The sequence below is a fragment of the Panulirus ornatus genome, chromosome 36 (genome assembly GCF_036320965.1).
Source record: "Panulirus ornatus isolate Po-2019 chromosome 36, ASM3632096v1, whole genome shotgun sequence".
NCBI classification, from domain to species: Eukaryota; Metazoa; Arthropoda; class Malacostraca; order Decapoda; family Palinuridae; genus Panulirus; species Panulirus ornatus.
The window spans coordinates 15,684,730-15,700,648 of NC_092259.1; the positions used below are offsets into that span (position 1 = coordinate 15,684,730).

A 15,919-nucleotide genomic window follows, 5' to 3' on the forward strand; every position below is an offset into this window, starting at 1 on the left:
TACAATAGGAGCCACCACTGATACCCTGCCATCCTTTTATACTAGGAGCCACCACTGATAACCTACCATCCTTTATACTAGGAGCCACCACTGATACCCTGCCATCCTCTACACTACGAGCCACCACTGATACCCTGCCATCCTCTACACTACGAGCCACCACTGATACCCTGCCATCCTCTACAATAGGAGCCACCATTGATACCCTGCCATCCTCTACACTAGGAGCCATCACTGATACCCTGCCATCCTCTACAATAGGAGCCACCACTGATACCCTGCCATCCTCTACACTCCGAGCCACCACTGATACCCTGCCATCCTTTACACTAGGAGCCACCACTGATACCCTGCCATCCTCTACAATAGGAGCCACCACTGATACCCTGCCATCCTCTACACTAGGAGCCACCACTGATACCCTGCCATCCTTTATACTAGGAGCCACCACTGATACCCTGCCATCCTCTACAATAGAAGCCACCACTGATACCCTGCCATCCTCTACACTACGAGCCACCACTGATACCCTGCCATCCTCTACACTAGGAACCACCACTGATACCCTGCCATCCTTTATACTAGGAGCCACAACTGATACCCTGCCATCCTCTACACTAGGAGCCATCACTGATACCCTGCCATCCTTGATACTAGGAGCCACCACTGATACCCTGCCATACTCTACACTAGGAGCTACCACTGATACCCTGCCATCCTCTACACTAGGAGCCATCACTGATACCCTGCCATCCTTTATACTAGGAGCCACCACTGATACCCTGCCATCCTTTATACTAGGAGCCACCACTGATACCCTGCCATCCTCTACACTAGGAGCCACCACTGATACCCTGCCATCCTCTACACTAGGAGCCACCACTGATACCCTGCCATCCTCTACACTAGGAGCCACCACTGATACCCTGCCATCCTTTATACTAGGAGCCACCACTGATACCCTGCCATCCTTTATACTAGGAGCCACCACTGATACCCTGCCATCCTCTACACTAGGAGCCACCACTGATACCCCGCCATCCTCTACAATAGAAGCCACCACTGATACCCTGTCATCCTCTACACTAGGAGCCACCACTGATAACCTACCATCCTTTATACTAGGAGCCACCACTGATACCCTGCCATACTCTACACTAGGAGCTACCACTGATACCCTGCCATCCTCTACACTAGGAGCCATCACTGATACCCTGCCATCCTTTATACTAGGAGCCACCACTGGTACCCTACCATCCTTTATACTAAGAGCCACCACTGATACCCTGCCATCCTCTACACTACGAGCCACCACTGATGCCCTGCCATCCTCTACACTACGAGCCACCACTGATACCCTGCCATCCTTTATACTATGAACCACCACTGATACCCTGCCATCCTCTACACTAGGAGCCACCACTGATACCTTGCCATCCTCTACAATAGGAGCCACCACTGATACCCTGCCATCCTCTACACTAGGAGCCACCACTGATACCCTGCCATCCTTTACACTAGGAGCTACCACTGATACCCTACCATCCTTTATACTAAGAGCCACCACTGATACCCTGCCATCCTCTACACTACGAGCCACCACTGATACCCTGCCATCCTCTACACTAAGAGCCATCACTGATACCCTGCCATCCTCTACACTAGGAGCCATCACTGATACCCTGCCATCCTCTACACTAGGAGCCACCACTGATACCCTGCCATCCTCTACACTAGGAGCCATCACTGATACCCTGCCATCCTCTACACTACGAGCCATCACTGATACCCTGCCATCCTCTACACTAGGAGTCACCACTGATGCCCTGCCATCCTTTACACTAGGAGCCACCACTGATACCCTGCCATCCTCTACACTAGGAGTCACCACTGATACCCTGCCATCCTTTACACTAGGAGCCATCACTGATACCCTGCCATCCTCTACACTAGGAGCCACCACTGATACCCTGCCATCCTCTAGACTACGAGCCACCACTGATACCCTGCCATCCTCTACACTACGAGCCACCACTGATACCCTGCCATCCTTTATACTATGAACCACCACTGATACCCTGCCATCCTCTACACTAGGGGCCACCACTGATACCTTGCCATCCTCTACAATAGGAGCCACCACTGATACCCTGCCATCCTCTACACTAGGAGCCACCACTGATACCCTGCCATCCTTTATACTAGGAGCCACCACTGATACCCTGCCATCCTCTACACTAGGAGCCATCACTGATACCCTGCCATCCTCTACACTAGGAGCCACCACTGATACCCTGCCATCCTCTACACTAGGAGCCATCACTGATACCCTGCCATCCTCTACACTACGAGCCATCACTGATACCCTGCCATCCTCTACACTAGGAGTCACCACTGATACCCTGCCATCCTTTACACTAGGAGCCATCACTGATACCCTGCCATCCTCTACACTAGGAGCCACCACTGATACCCTGCCATCCTCTACACTAGGAGCCACCACTGATACCCTGCCATCCTTTACACTAGGAGCCATCACTGATACCCTGCCATCCTCTACACTAGGAGTCACCACTGATACCCTGCCATCCTCTACACTAGGAGCCACCACTGATACCCTGCCATCCTTTATACTAGGAGCCACCACTGATACCCTGCCATCCTCTACACTAGGAGCCACCACTGATACCCTTCCATCTTTTATACTAAGAGCCACCACTGATACCCTGCCATCCTTTATACTAGGAGCCACCACTGATACCCTTCCATCTTTTATACTAGGAGCCACCACTGATACCCTGCCATCCTTTATACTAGGAGCCACCACTGATACCCTGACATCCTTTATACTAAGAGCCATAACTGATACCCCGTAATTCTCTATATCAGGAGACATAATTGATCCCATGCCTTCTCTTTTTACAAGGAGCTGTCAATGATACCATGCAAATTTTATATTAGGAGCCACCACTAACACCCTACCATACACTATACTAGTAGCCACCAGTGATACCACGCCATCCTTCATTACTGGTGCAAATACTGGAACCTTATGATCCTTTATATGTGCTTGAGGCCACCAGAGATACCCTTAGTAGGAGCCTCTAATGATACCCTGCCGTCCTTTATGCATTTCGATCCTTTGTGTTAGGAACAACTGCTGATATTGATACCTTGTCATCCCCTGATCCGAAAATTGGAATAAGTGACGTAAAAATTATTTTTTCTTACCTCACGATCGACTGACTATAGAACACACCGGCGCACAAACCGATCCACAGATTGACGGGCCAAGCGCCATACTTATCCTTCCCCAAGACCAAATAAAGTGGAAAAAGCCATTAGTGCCTTTATTCTTCTCTTCAGCAGATCGTACTGTCGTGTGCGAGACCAGTGAACATTTCACAAGGAACAAGGGGGTTCCACAGAGCCTATCTAATACATGTACGTTTATCGATTTTCAGTAATGGAAACTTGATTGTTTGGTGCATTCTTCACCATTACGGGGCACTCGTCACCTGCTCCATGCCAGACACACGCATTTACCATACAATTCATTCCTGCATACGTATCACCGAGTCTCGCGTATTCACGTACATCTCGACAAGTTCTAATTGCTAACATTATTACAATCCGACTTCGCTCTTCGTTCAGCGGGTCAAGCAAAACAAATGCAAATCGTGTTCATACTTTGTTGAGGCCGCCATCACTCACCACCCCCCATTCTTCAGTTGTGTTCCCGTCTTAAACGATGACCAAATGCTGCAATGAATAACTATTTCTGGTATAGTTTTATAAGTGAGAACAACGGCCCAACGAGGGTGATGGCCCCAAAGGTGCAAGCTTTTATGTAAGGACCTTTTTTATATCTTTAGATCTTCCTGAAATCCCCACAAACCACCTATTATCTCAACTCGGTCATGATCAAACTAACTATAATTTACAAACTTTACTTTGAGTATACAACTGAGACACACCTGTAGAAAAGCTTTCAGGAAAACGCGTACATACACATGCAGTACCAGAGGCCATGCGACGAGGCTTGGCAAGAACCATTTTGCAAGGACGCTGGGAAAGTTCTGTTTTATTGCCAAGTTGGCCGGTGGGTGTGCAACAAACTAAATAAGGATATTGTGAATACCCGCAATATCCATAGGTTTAAAAAGGCTACTTGATGGTATAGGAAGTTCAAGAGATCATAATGAGGGACCCACGAGTGTAAGAACTCGCTCCCCTCAATGTCACGGTTGGATTTCCCAACAAACTAACTTAGTCAATGCTTAGACAAACAACTCAAGTTGGGGCAGCAAATCTTAATAGCTATGTACGTAGGTAAAGCATAAATTTGTGTGGAATAACAAACATCTAAATATATCTCTGATATTTTGAAATCTTAAACCAACAATATCTTCAAAATATGAATGAAAATATGTAGTAGAGTTTGGGTTATGAAGCGCCTTTGGAATAATGGGCTAGGGATGGCCCTAATTAATGCACAGATGGATAACTGATGACATATACAGTTATGAGCAGGAAGATTAAGTACGTCCCAGTGGATAAAATATACGTCTACAACTTAGTCCATCACCTGAAGAAAACCAAAAGCGCTTGGGGAAGGCCCAGCGGGAAGCGTCGGGTTCCATAAATAAGTTATGAGAGACGGGAAGTCCTCCAACTACCTTTATTAAATGAGGAAAGATATGTATGTATGTATATATATATATATATATATATATATATATATATATATATATATATATATATATATATATATATATATAAAGGTCGACAGGGAAACCAATTCCAAGTCCCTCAGTTCTCTCTAACTTTACAAGAACTAAGGAACTAGATAATGTGGCATGGCGGCCAAGGTATCTTTTAAAATTTCCAGGGGAATAAAAAACGTAAATAAGGTTTTTCCTTTCTCACCCCCAGAAAAACAGACTTGACCTTGTTAACTCTGGCAAATGTGCATATTCTCCCTTCAGTAATGGAAAGGGAGACAGGTCCAGCTTAGATGAACAGACATGTAAATAAAGATAAATGGATGATGAATTCACAACCAACGATAAATCATACAAACCTTTGGCACTGCAAAAAAATAATGCCTTCATTCTATTTCTCCAGTATTGTCGTACATTTTGCTTTCTAATTGTGGCCTCTCAGTCTATAACCAGAAAACCTAAGTGATCCATGTGAATCTCTAAAACCTGAATGGATCCGTACCAAGTATCAAAATCAACTGGAAAATAAATTGATGGGTTCCTCCCAGCGTTTTTTTGACTTGCTGTTTATCAAACAATTAGATTAAACTTTCAGGTTCACAGGAGCCTACTCAAGCTGATATAATATAATATAATATAATATAATATAATAGGGGAGAAAGAATACTTCCCACGTATTCCCTGCGTAGAAGGCGACTAAAAGGGGAGGGAGCGGGGGGCTGGAAATCCTCCCCTCTCAATTTTTTTTAATTTTCCAAAAGAAGGAACAGAGAAGGGGGCCAGGTGAGGATATTCCCTCAATGGCCCAGTCCTCAGTTCTTAACGCTACCTCGCTAACGCGGGAAATGGCGAATAGTTTGAAAAAAAAAAAAATAAAATATATATATATATATATATATATATATATATATATATATATATATATATATATATATTTTTTATACTATTCGCCATTTCCCGCGATAGCGAGGTAGCGTTAAGAACAGAGGACTGGGCCTTTGAGGGAATACCCTCACCTGGCCCCCTTCTCTGTTCCTTCTTTTTTTTTTTGGGGGGGGGGGGGGTAGAAAAAAATTGAGAGGGGAGGATTTCCAGCCCCACGCTCCCTTCCCTTTTAGTCGCCTTCTACGACACGCAGGGAATACATGGGTAGTATTCTTTCTCCTCTATCCCCAGGGATATATATATATATATATATATATATATATATATATATATATATATATATATAAAAATATATATATATATATATATATATATATATATATATATATATATATATATATATATATATGTATATATACATATATATAAATAAATATAATAATAGATATATATATATATATATAAAATGAAAAGGATCACAATTTTGCTCGTGATCAAGTATATTCCTACAAGTCCACGGGAAAATGAAACACGATAAGTTCCCAAGTGCACTTTCGTGTAATAATCACATCATCAGGGGAGATACAAGAAAGAAATTTGTCAGCTGATATACGAGACGTAGCTAGGACGCCATATACATATATATATATATATATATATATATATATATATATATATATATATATATATATATATATATATATATATATATTTTCCCTGGGGATAGGGGAGAAAGAATACTTCCCACGTATTCCCTGCGTGTCGTAGAAGGCGACTAAAAGGGGAGGGAGCGGGGGGCTGGAAATCCTCCCCTCTCAATTTTTTTTAATTTTCCAAAAGAAGGAACAGAGAAGGGGGCCAGGTGAGGATATTCCCTCAATGGCCCAGTCCTCTGTTCTTAACGCTACCTCGCTAACGCGGGAAATGGCGAATAGTTTGAAAAAAAAAAAAAAAAAAAAAAAAAAATATATATATATATATATATATATATATATATATATATCCCTGGGGATAGGGGAGAAAGAATACTTCCCACGTATTCCCTGCGTGTCGTAGAAGGCGATTAAAAGGGGAGGGAGCGGGGGCTGGAAATCCTCCCCTCTCTCTTTTTTTTTTTTATTTTTTTCCAAAAGAAGGAACACAGAATTGGGCCAGGTGAGGGTATTCCCTCAAAGGCCCAGTGCTCTGTTCTTAACGCTACCTCGCTAATGCGGGAAATGGCGAATAGTTTGAAAGATATATATATATATATATATATATATATATATATATATATATATATATATATATATATATATATATATATACTTTTTTTTTATACTGTTTGCCATTTCCCTCGTTCGCGAGGTAGCATTCAGAACAGAGAACAGAGCCTTTGAGGGAAATCCTCACTTGGCCCCCTTCTCTGTTCCTTCTTTAGGAAAATTAAAAACGAGAGGGGAGGATCTCCAGCCTCCCGCTCCCTTATATATATATATATATATATATATATATATATATATATATATATATATATATATATATATATATATATATATATATCACCATCCTAGACTTGTTTAAAAAGGACAAAAGATAGCCTTTTCACACACTTAAAATAATCAAGTATATTTTACAGTCTTTCAGAGTGGATTCCCCGGATTTCATACAATACATACACCTGTTATGACCTACAGGTTAGGTCATCCATCGTCATCTGTAGCTAAACGCTTTAACGGACAACAACTGGCACGAGGAAGTCTGCTACCAATACCCATAGTAACAATATTAAGTCCTCTTTAACATAATGATCTTTGGGATACAATCAGTACAAGAGATCGTACATATATATACTGTATATATACCAAACGTAATCTGCTGGGCTTGTTTAAGTTTATAAACAAACCTACTCAACCAAACGTAATCTTGAAAAACGTTAGGTTGGAGGGATCTTCAGGTAATCCAATACTACTGGAGTACACTCAAGTGCTGCTTCCACATATGTAAGAGATAACACAAGCAATGAACAAGAGGGTCGTACAGTGGTTCTCAAGGGTCGTACAGTCGTTATCAGGGGGTTGCCAAGTCGTTCTCAGGGGTCGTACAGTCGTTCTCAGGGGTTCTGTCCGGTATATATTCATACATAAAGAGGTGCTTTGTTTTGATCAGAAAGCCTAATCCATTCCTACGAAATCTAATGATGTGGAACTTAAGACTAACAACATATCAAGAAATTCTAAATATACTGTACACGTAAATATTGTATGGCACCCTTCAGCTGTAGTCCCGGGTGAGCTGCTGTAAGGTAAGGTGTAGGGAGGTAGGCAGGTCGAGGGACGAGCCTCGCCCCTCGGTGTAGGTTCGTTTACGGAATCCATTGTACGGTTTTTGTTATTGCTTTTAAAGAGGTCTTGAAATATAAACGAAAGTTTTGAGATTTTTTCATTTTTGTTATAAAACATTATTGTGATAGGGAGATTTTTTCTCTTATAACCAGTATGTGTAAACACAGACACACACCAGCCTAAGCCAGGTGCCCATTTATCTACCAGCCCCGACGGTAGGGTCAACGCATGGGTTAGGTGTGGGTCGATTGCCGTGTTAAGGATCCGAACACCACGGAGGCCCGTATATATGTATGTAAATACCCTTGTCTTCCCTGCTTTAGATAGAAAACGAAGGGAACACATGAACAAGTCACCCAGTTAAGATCGTGTTCCCATTTTCAGTTAGCGATAATAAAGGAGGGAGGACTTCCAACCCCCACCCCCTTCTCGCTCGTGCCTCTCTTAATGGTCTATACGACACCATGATTTACGTGGGTAGTAGGATTTCTCCCCTATCCTCAGTGATGGAAAAATTCAACATGAAAATATTGTTTATAATTAGGATGAACTGCACACAGCATTAAATTTCAATGTTTTTCCATAAGTTACGCACGTACCTGCAATGTTAAATGGACCATGGTTTTGATAAAAAAAAATTAATGAGTTTCCCCTCTCATTTTCGTTTACTACTCAGGATGAACCAATACTACTACGGCATTAAAAAATTTATCTTCCTTACTCTCGAACTGGTGTTAGTTTTTGTAAAACGTAAAAAAAAAAAAAAAAAAAATCCGTAATAGAAAAAATATGCAAGAGCGAATGAATTCATACGTTAAGCCATCAAATGTGCGTTCGCCTTCCTAATAATCAACGCAAATACAGCAAAATCCTGAAATGAATCTTTAGTACATAAGTGAATAAAACATGAATTTACTACAAATTGTACTGCTGTTCTGCATGTCTACGTTAGTCTCTGAAGCAGTCCAGACAACCAACATAAAATCATGTAGGTTAATAATAAATAACTTTCAAGCCTAAAATACACCAACGTAAAAGATCACGAATCATAACGTCATTAAAACGGTACGACCCACTGGTATGACGACCTGGCTACGGGTCGTACTTCCTGTGCTTAAGGGTCGTGTCTTGGTGCTCAAGAGCTAAACATGGTTGTGGTAAGTGCGGTGGGAACTACTGGGGAACAGTAGGCAAGATTTTACTCACACATCCTCCTCGGTCACTGGCTTCACGCCATTCGTAAAGGGGATATATCATCTGACTATGTTACTTCAGTATGGCCATAGTGTGTCATCATAAAAATATACAGAGAACCTGTGGGTAGAAACTGGCTGACAGACAACGCTTGATGGAACTCACACCTGCCAACAAGCATCACCTGGCTCACATAACATATACTATCTTCTAAATGTTGTCAGATAATGAACACAGCAACATAAAGCATAACGGGGGTGGAAAGGAATGAGCTGACATCAAAAGAGGTGTCTTCAACCTTCGGTAACAGACGCACCAGCTCCTAAGCAAGGTAAAGGTCTCATACGAACAAAGTATTTATTAATTTGTTACGCAAAGCTGTAATGTAAATATATGCTACACATACAAACATTTCTATAACAGACTAGGAGTAATAATGCCACAACTGTCCTAATGCTACCATGTGCAATCCTTGGGGGAAAATGAAGTCTGTATCACAATAATTATGAGATTTCATTATATGTTCTGGTGCTTACATGAATAGATCATTCACTTTCCTTGTACCAATGTGTATGGCAGGATGATTAGCTTTTCTCATTCTTAAACTAAATAAGTTACTAAATGATTCGTAGAGATTAAGAATGAAGACAAGCTTTCGCTGCTCATGGGCAAGAATAAGACAACTGAATATCCACGTTGTTCTTAATGTGACTGATTTGTCTTTAACCATAGCACAACTTTTCCTTTAGTCAATCAAACTACCCATAAAGTAGGATAAAAATAAATTGCCTTGTGACGGATCCTAACTTCGTGCAAGATCTTTCAATGGACTGCGAGCTGCTGATCTTTATTCAAGTTCTCTACTGCAAGTCGAATAATCCACCATGTGATGACGGGACAATTTATATCTACTTCCTAAGACATATATTTTTTTTTTCTAAAATGTTGAAGCATTCCAAAAAAAATATCGGTTTCGGAACAGTGCTCTTGCTTGCATATTACTTCACACTTTTAAAAATCTAATGATTCACAAAGGTTGATACTCATGTATCAACCAGTCATGCGAACATCCCAAGTTTTGACCCGAGCTAATGAATCAGTGACAGTTGTACAGTAGCCCGCGAACCGCTAGTCATCACGTAGGGGGTGGTGTATGGCAACTAGAAATTAAAACTCTCATCCCGCCGTCCTTCCCAACTACACGACATTACGCCCAACCCCTCAACGCCTACTCCACCACTCATCGTGTGTGGGGGTTTAGACACGCTGGCAGTTCCGCAAGCCGGGACTTAAACACTGAAGCTGCTACCGTTCGACAATGGACTGTCTTCGGCTGGAACATTGTTTTATTCTTTCTCTCTGATAAAAGTCATACTTGCACCGAATGAATTATCCCAGACGCCCAAACCGTTGTTCTTTATTCAAAAGCTGTGTGAACACACACACACACACACACACACACACACGCACATATGCCTTGCCCATGCCTTCACAGCATATTTCTACGATAAAAAATAATGAAAGGCCATTTCAAAGTCCAACAGCATCAATAAAGTGTGTTATGTAAGTAAAATCACGCCATGACTTGTCTCATACTCATCAGTTCACCCAACATACATGGCTGAAAAAATGTGAATCAAACTGGAAGTGAATTAAGTATTATCACACATTCCCAAACTTAATAAACACACGGGGCAACGGTGCAGCACAAGCGAATTAACACAGCCATCGTAACGCCACCCCCACTCCCCTCCAATAATCAGGTAGAGGCACATGGGCTCCTCTGATATCACAACACCTGCTCCCGCCATGCATGTAACGCGAGATTCGTAACGTCAGCATCTTCCTAAAGAGGGTGGGTGGACATCAGTAAATAATATGCAACAGTTGCGTCGAGGTCATGGGTACTGATCTTACGTACTGATCTACAGGTAATTATAATCTCACCTCCGCCTGCACAGGAGTGGGGAAGAGCCAGGTTAACAACCCCTAAGCTCAGAGCGATACTGCCCTTGAGCACATTATTACGACCCAAGAGTACGACGGAACAACCCTTGGTTGTGATGGTGAGGCCGGACACTTTCCTGTGGGCACTATGATCTGGAGTAACTATTCGGGCCACTAACGAGACGCTAACGTGGGATAATGTTAGTGATGCTCTCTCAAGTATTTATAGAAAAAGTGAATACTGTTGTTCACTAGTTTCAACAATAACTTAAAAGTATGACTTACTGAACCCATATATGATCTATTCATGTATATATTTTTCAATGAAACTGTATACATTAGACAATATACAACGAATTTTATGATACTTGTTTGCATGTTTCCCGAGCCAACAGGGTAGCGCCAGGAACACACGGAAGAACGACCTCATTTGCTCACATCCATCTACTCTGTCATGAACAACGCACCACAACCAGAGCCCCTTATCCACAGCCAAGCCCTAAAGACCTTTCTCGTAAAATTTTAGTGACACTTGACATTTTCATGGCAATACCTGATGCATAATTTCAGAATTCCACAACTTCTACCGACACATATCTTAACAAAACATATTCTCTCCTTCGAATCCTCACCCAAATATATACAAACACATAGTCATACGGACGCAAACAAGGTCAAACATCCTCCCCACTTAACTGACACATATTTACAAAATGTGACACACTAAGGTGAAGGAAGCAGAGGTTGGTTTAAGTCGACCACAGAAAGCCTGCCATTTCAACTGGTGCTATATTGCTGCATGTGAGGATATTCGAAGATTAATCTTATTCATCCTTATATAACTATGCCGGACACTTTCCTGTGGGCACTATGATCTGGAGTAACTATTCGGGCCACTAACGAGACGCTAACGTGGGATAATGTTAGTGATGCTCTCTCAAGTATTTATAGACAATGTGGTCTTCAGGTCAGACAAAAGTGAACACGGATCACCCGTGAATGAGGAGAGAGAGTAGATACAGGCTGGGCACAGAGTAACGGAAGCCTAAGTGGGCGACGGGTACAGCTTACGTCCATCCTCACACTGTGGCGGGCGTCAACTGGCTGTCCAGATCGAGCAACCTGTCTGTAAGCTCTGTTGTCTGTACGATGAAGTCAATATCTTTCACGATAACTACAAAACTAAATCACTTTATGTTTCAGAACTGCTTGATACTTAAAGCACATATATAAAGCAAAAGAGAGTCCGAATATTACGCATTAATTGGCATTAGTAGATAAGAGGACCTGGCCGAATCGTTGAGCAACGTGCGGCGCACCAACAACAACACACACACATACACTGACTGCCACACCGACACCCCGGCTACAATACTTTTGTCGATATTCGCGCCACCCCATGTCACATCGTTGTTTTTCTTTTATATTTAAAGGCTGGACTATATAAGTGCTTACCTTGATTACCCATGCACGCTCCTTATACACTTGGAATGCGAAATCGTACACGTGTAGCTTGAAAACCTTCCACTCTCTCTACGAGCCTGTAAGCTCCGCCTGCATGGTCTCCATTTGTACCACGTGACCATGACGTCATCACGTGGGTCGCCTTGAGCTGCCAGCTACCACCAGATGGAGCTGCCAAACTATTGAAAATTATTACAAATCAGGGGAGAGTCTTTTTTACTTTATTTGTAAGGGTGAAGATGTTCACTACAAGATATATATCCAAATTTGAGAACAACACATCTCTAGAAATATGTCAATACACACCATATAAAATTCATCATCTAGCATCGTTCTATGTTCTTGTCATGCTATGCTTTCTGTGCAAAAGCTTTTCTTAAATTGTTTCCTGCATGTAGCGAAATCACACACAAGGTATCTAAAACAAGTCTTCTCTGGCTCCCCCACCATTAAGACACACCTCCTCCTCAGACTTACCAAATAAGCGAAGAAAAATGCCCCTCCAAAGTGGCTAAGCGGCGTGAGGCCAAGGTGTGAGGGTGTAGCCGCGGATGGCAGGGTAGTCTCTGCCAGTCAAGAAATGGGATGCAACTGTGAAAATAACTGCTACAGTAATGAACGGTTTAGCGTCAGTCAGATAAAAAGTACTGCTTACCTAATCTTCTATCGTCATAACGTGAACACTCGGAATACATGACCACAGTTGTCATGTATGGATTTTAGGGCAACAAATAATCTTGCTAACGCTTATTCCGCCAAGTAGATTTTTTTTTTTTTTTGCTACGAGCCATCCTGGATCTAGAACGCTATCAGTGATTACTTGTCATGTTACAGTGAACAGTGAGAGGAGTCAGAGATTTATGTGATAGGTAAAATCTTCAACAGAACCCAAAGTTTAGCAGTCTCTTGTATACAGCATATGTTGAACTGAAAGGCTGTGCAGGGAAAGACAATAATCACTGTAACAAAGCAACATGGTTGCAGTAAGAAGGGGGGGAAATATATAAGGTTAAAAGTGAGCTAGGCTGAGTGTTCATTTCATGTGTAGATATACGTAGAAATATATTCCCAGTAGCCGGCTGTACATAACGTGCGCATGCGTGTACTGATGTTTTGGAGTGTTCGCTGGGATTCTTTATCGTTTAGGCTCGTAGACCAATCGTTTAATGCTATTCACACATTCCCCCCTCCCCTCCCTTTACTCTTAATTTACGGGATCTCTCCTCCACTCACGTCCATGTTAAACATATATACGTATATACTGAAAAGTGTCTCATTCGACCAGGAGGGGGTGTGTGTCTAGAGTTTGGAAAACCCCACACCAAGTTGTATAGCAACGTGTAATCACAAGCCCAGCCTTGTTATTTCTAAATATGTCGTTAAGTGTCTTCGGTGCAGCTGGTAGCTGTCTATCTCGTGATGTTTCCTGCATCTTATTACCATCCTCCCTGCCATGTCTGGTACCTAACAAGTAGACTAGTTTTCCCACCCTTTCCTAAAACATAACGTTCCTACTCGTCCCCATTTCTCCTCATACAAACAAATTTTCTCTACGTTATATTAAACATATTTGTTTAGTCTCCCCATCTCATCAGGTGGTCTAATTTTCAAATGAGTCGCCGGTGACAAAGAATTTCCCTGATCCTTCCGTCTCTCTGCTCCTCATGACTCCGCCCCTTTCCCAAGTCTCACCCTCCCCCCTCCCCTCCCCTCCCACCACGTCCCTCAGTCCCAAGTGTTCACCCAGTTACTCATGTCATCTCTCCCTTCTCCTTTTACGCCTTTCTTCCCCACGTCTTCCTACTACCCATCTGCGAATGTCTGACCTCTTCCCCCACTCTCCCCCAATCTCTCTACTTCCCCACGCCTCTTCTCTCTCCTACATTTCCGTTCTGTCTCTACACTCCCCTCCTCACCTGTCTCTCTCCCCACTCTTATATTTTTTCTCCTGTGACATGACCTCTCCCCACTGCCTGAACTCTCCCCACTGCCTCATTTCCCCACAGTTTCACCTCTTCGTCACTGCTTTACCCCTCCCCACTGTCTCGATCTCCCTCATTACCTCACGTCTAACCACTGCCTTAACTCACCCCACTCCCTCACTTTTCCCAGGATGCTTTACCTCTTCCCACTCTTACCTCTCCCCACAACCTCACTTCTACCCACTGCCTCACGTCTCCCCTCTACCTCACCTCTCCCACACTGCCTCACCTCTCCCCACTGCCCCACCTCTCCCCACTGCCCCACCTCTCCCCACTGCCTCACCTCTCCCTACTGCCTCACATCTTCCCGCTGCCTCACATCCCCCGCTTTTTCACCTCTCTCCACTGCCTAACCTCTCCTCACTCTCATCTCTCTCCATTGCGTTACCTCTCCCCACTTCTCCACCTCCCCTCTCCCACTGCCTCGCTTCTCCCCTTCTGTCATTGTCTCACCTCTCTTCGTTGCCTCTCATCTCCCAGCCATCTTGTATCTCCCTACAGCCTCCCCTCTCCCCACTGTCACACCTTTCCCCACTGCCTTCCATCTCCTCACTATTCCGCCTCTCCCATTTGCTTTCCCTCACCCCACTGCTTACCGTCTCCCAGCTGTCTCACCTCTCCCCAGTGTCTCCCCGCTCTCCACTGTTTCACCTCTCCCCACTGTCTCATCACTCCCCGCTGCCTCACCTCTCCCCGCTGCTTCCCCACTCCCCACTGTCTCATCATTCCCCACTACCTCACCTCTCCCTACTGCCTCCCCTCTCCCCTCTGCCTCACATCTCCCCATTACCTCCCCTCTCCCCACTGCCTCTTCTCTCCTCACTGTCTCACCTCTCCCCACAATCTCTTTTCTCCACTGCCTCACCTCTCCCTGATCCCTTCCCTCTCCCCGCTGCCACACCTCTCCCCGATGCCTCTCCTTTCCTCATTGTCTCACCTCTCCCCACTGCTTCCCCTCTCCCCACTGTCTCTCATCTCCCCCCTGTCTCACCTTTACCAACTCTCACCTCTCCCCACTGCCTCCTCTCCCCAATGTCTCACCTCTCCCCATTGCTTCCCTTCTCCCCATTGTCTCTCATTTCCCCTTTGTCTCACCTCTCCCCACTGCCTCCCATCTTTCCACTGCCTCACCTCTTCCCACTGCGTCCCCTCTCCCCACTGTCTCACTTCTCCCCAGTCTCCCCTGTCTCACCTCTCCCTACTGCCTCCACTCTCCCCACTGCCTCCCTTCTCCCCACTGCCTCCCTTCTCCCCACTGCCTCCCCTCTCCCTACTGTTTCCCCTCTCCCCACTGTCCCCTCTCCCCTGTCTCATCTCTTCCCATTGCTTCCCCTCTCCTAACTGTCTCACTTCTCCCCACTGCCTCCCCCTCTCCCCATTGTCTCTCCTTTCCCCACTG

At 43.9% G+C, this 15,919-nt stretch overlaps 1 protein-coding gene across 5 annotated transcripts in view; it reads right to left on the minus strand.

Annotated features, from left to right (window-relative positions):
• The window catches only part of LOC139760407 (uncharacterized), a 114,617-nt gene extending 101,511 nt beyond the window's left edge, over positions 1–13,106 (minus strand). For 4 of the 5 annotated variants that reach the window (XR_011715333.1, XM_071683576.1, XM_071683577.1 and 1 more), the window contains exons 1-2: positions 13,016–13,106; positions 12,530–12,717 (exon numbers count right to left, since the gene is read on the minus strand). The gene's annotated coding sequence lies outside the window, so the exon portion shown is untranslated. The remainder of the gene's footprint in view (positions 1–12,529; positions 12,718–13,015) is intronic. The other variant, XM_071683575.1, reaches the window with a different exon arrangement.
• Between the last annotated feature and the right edge of the window lie 2,813 nt (positions 13,107–15,919).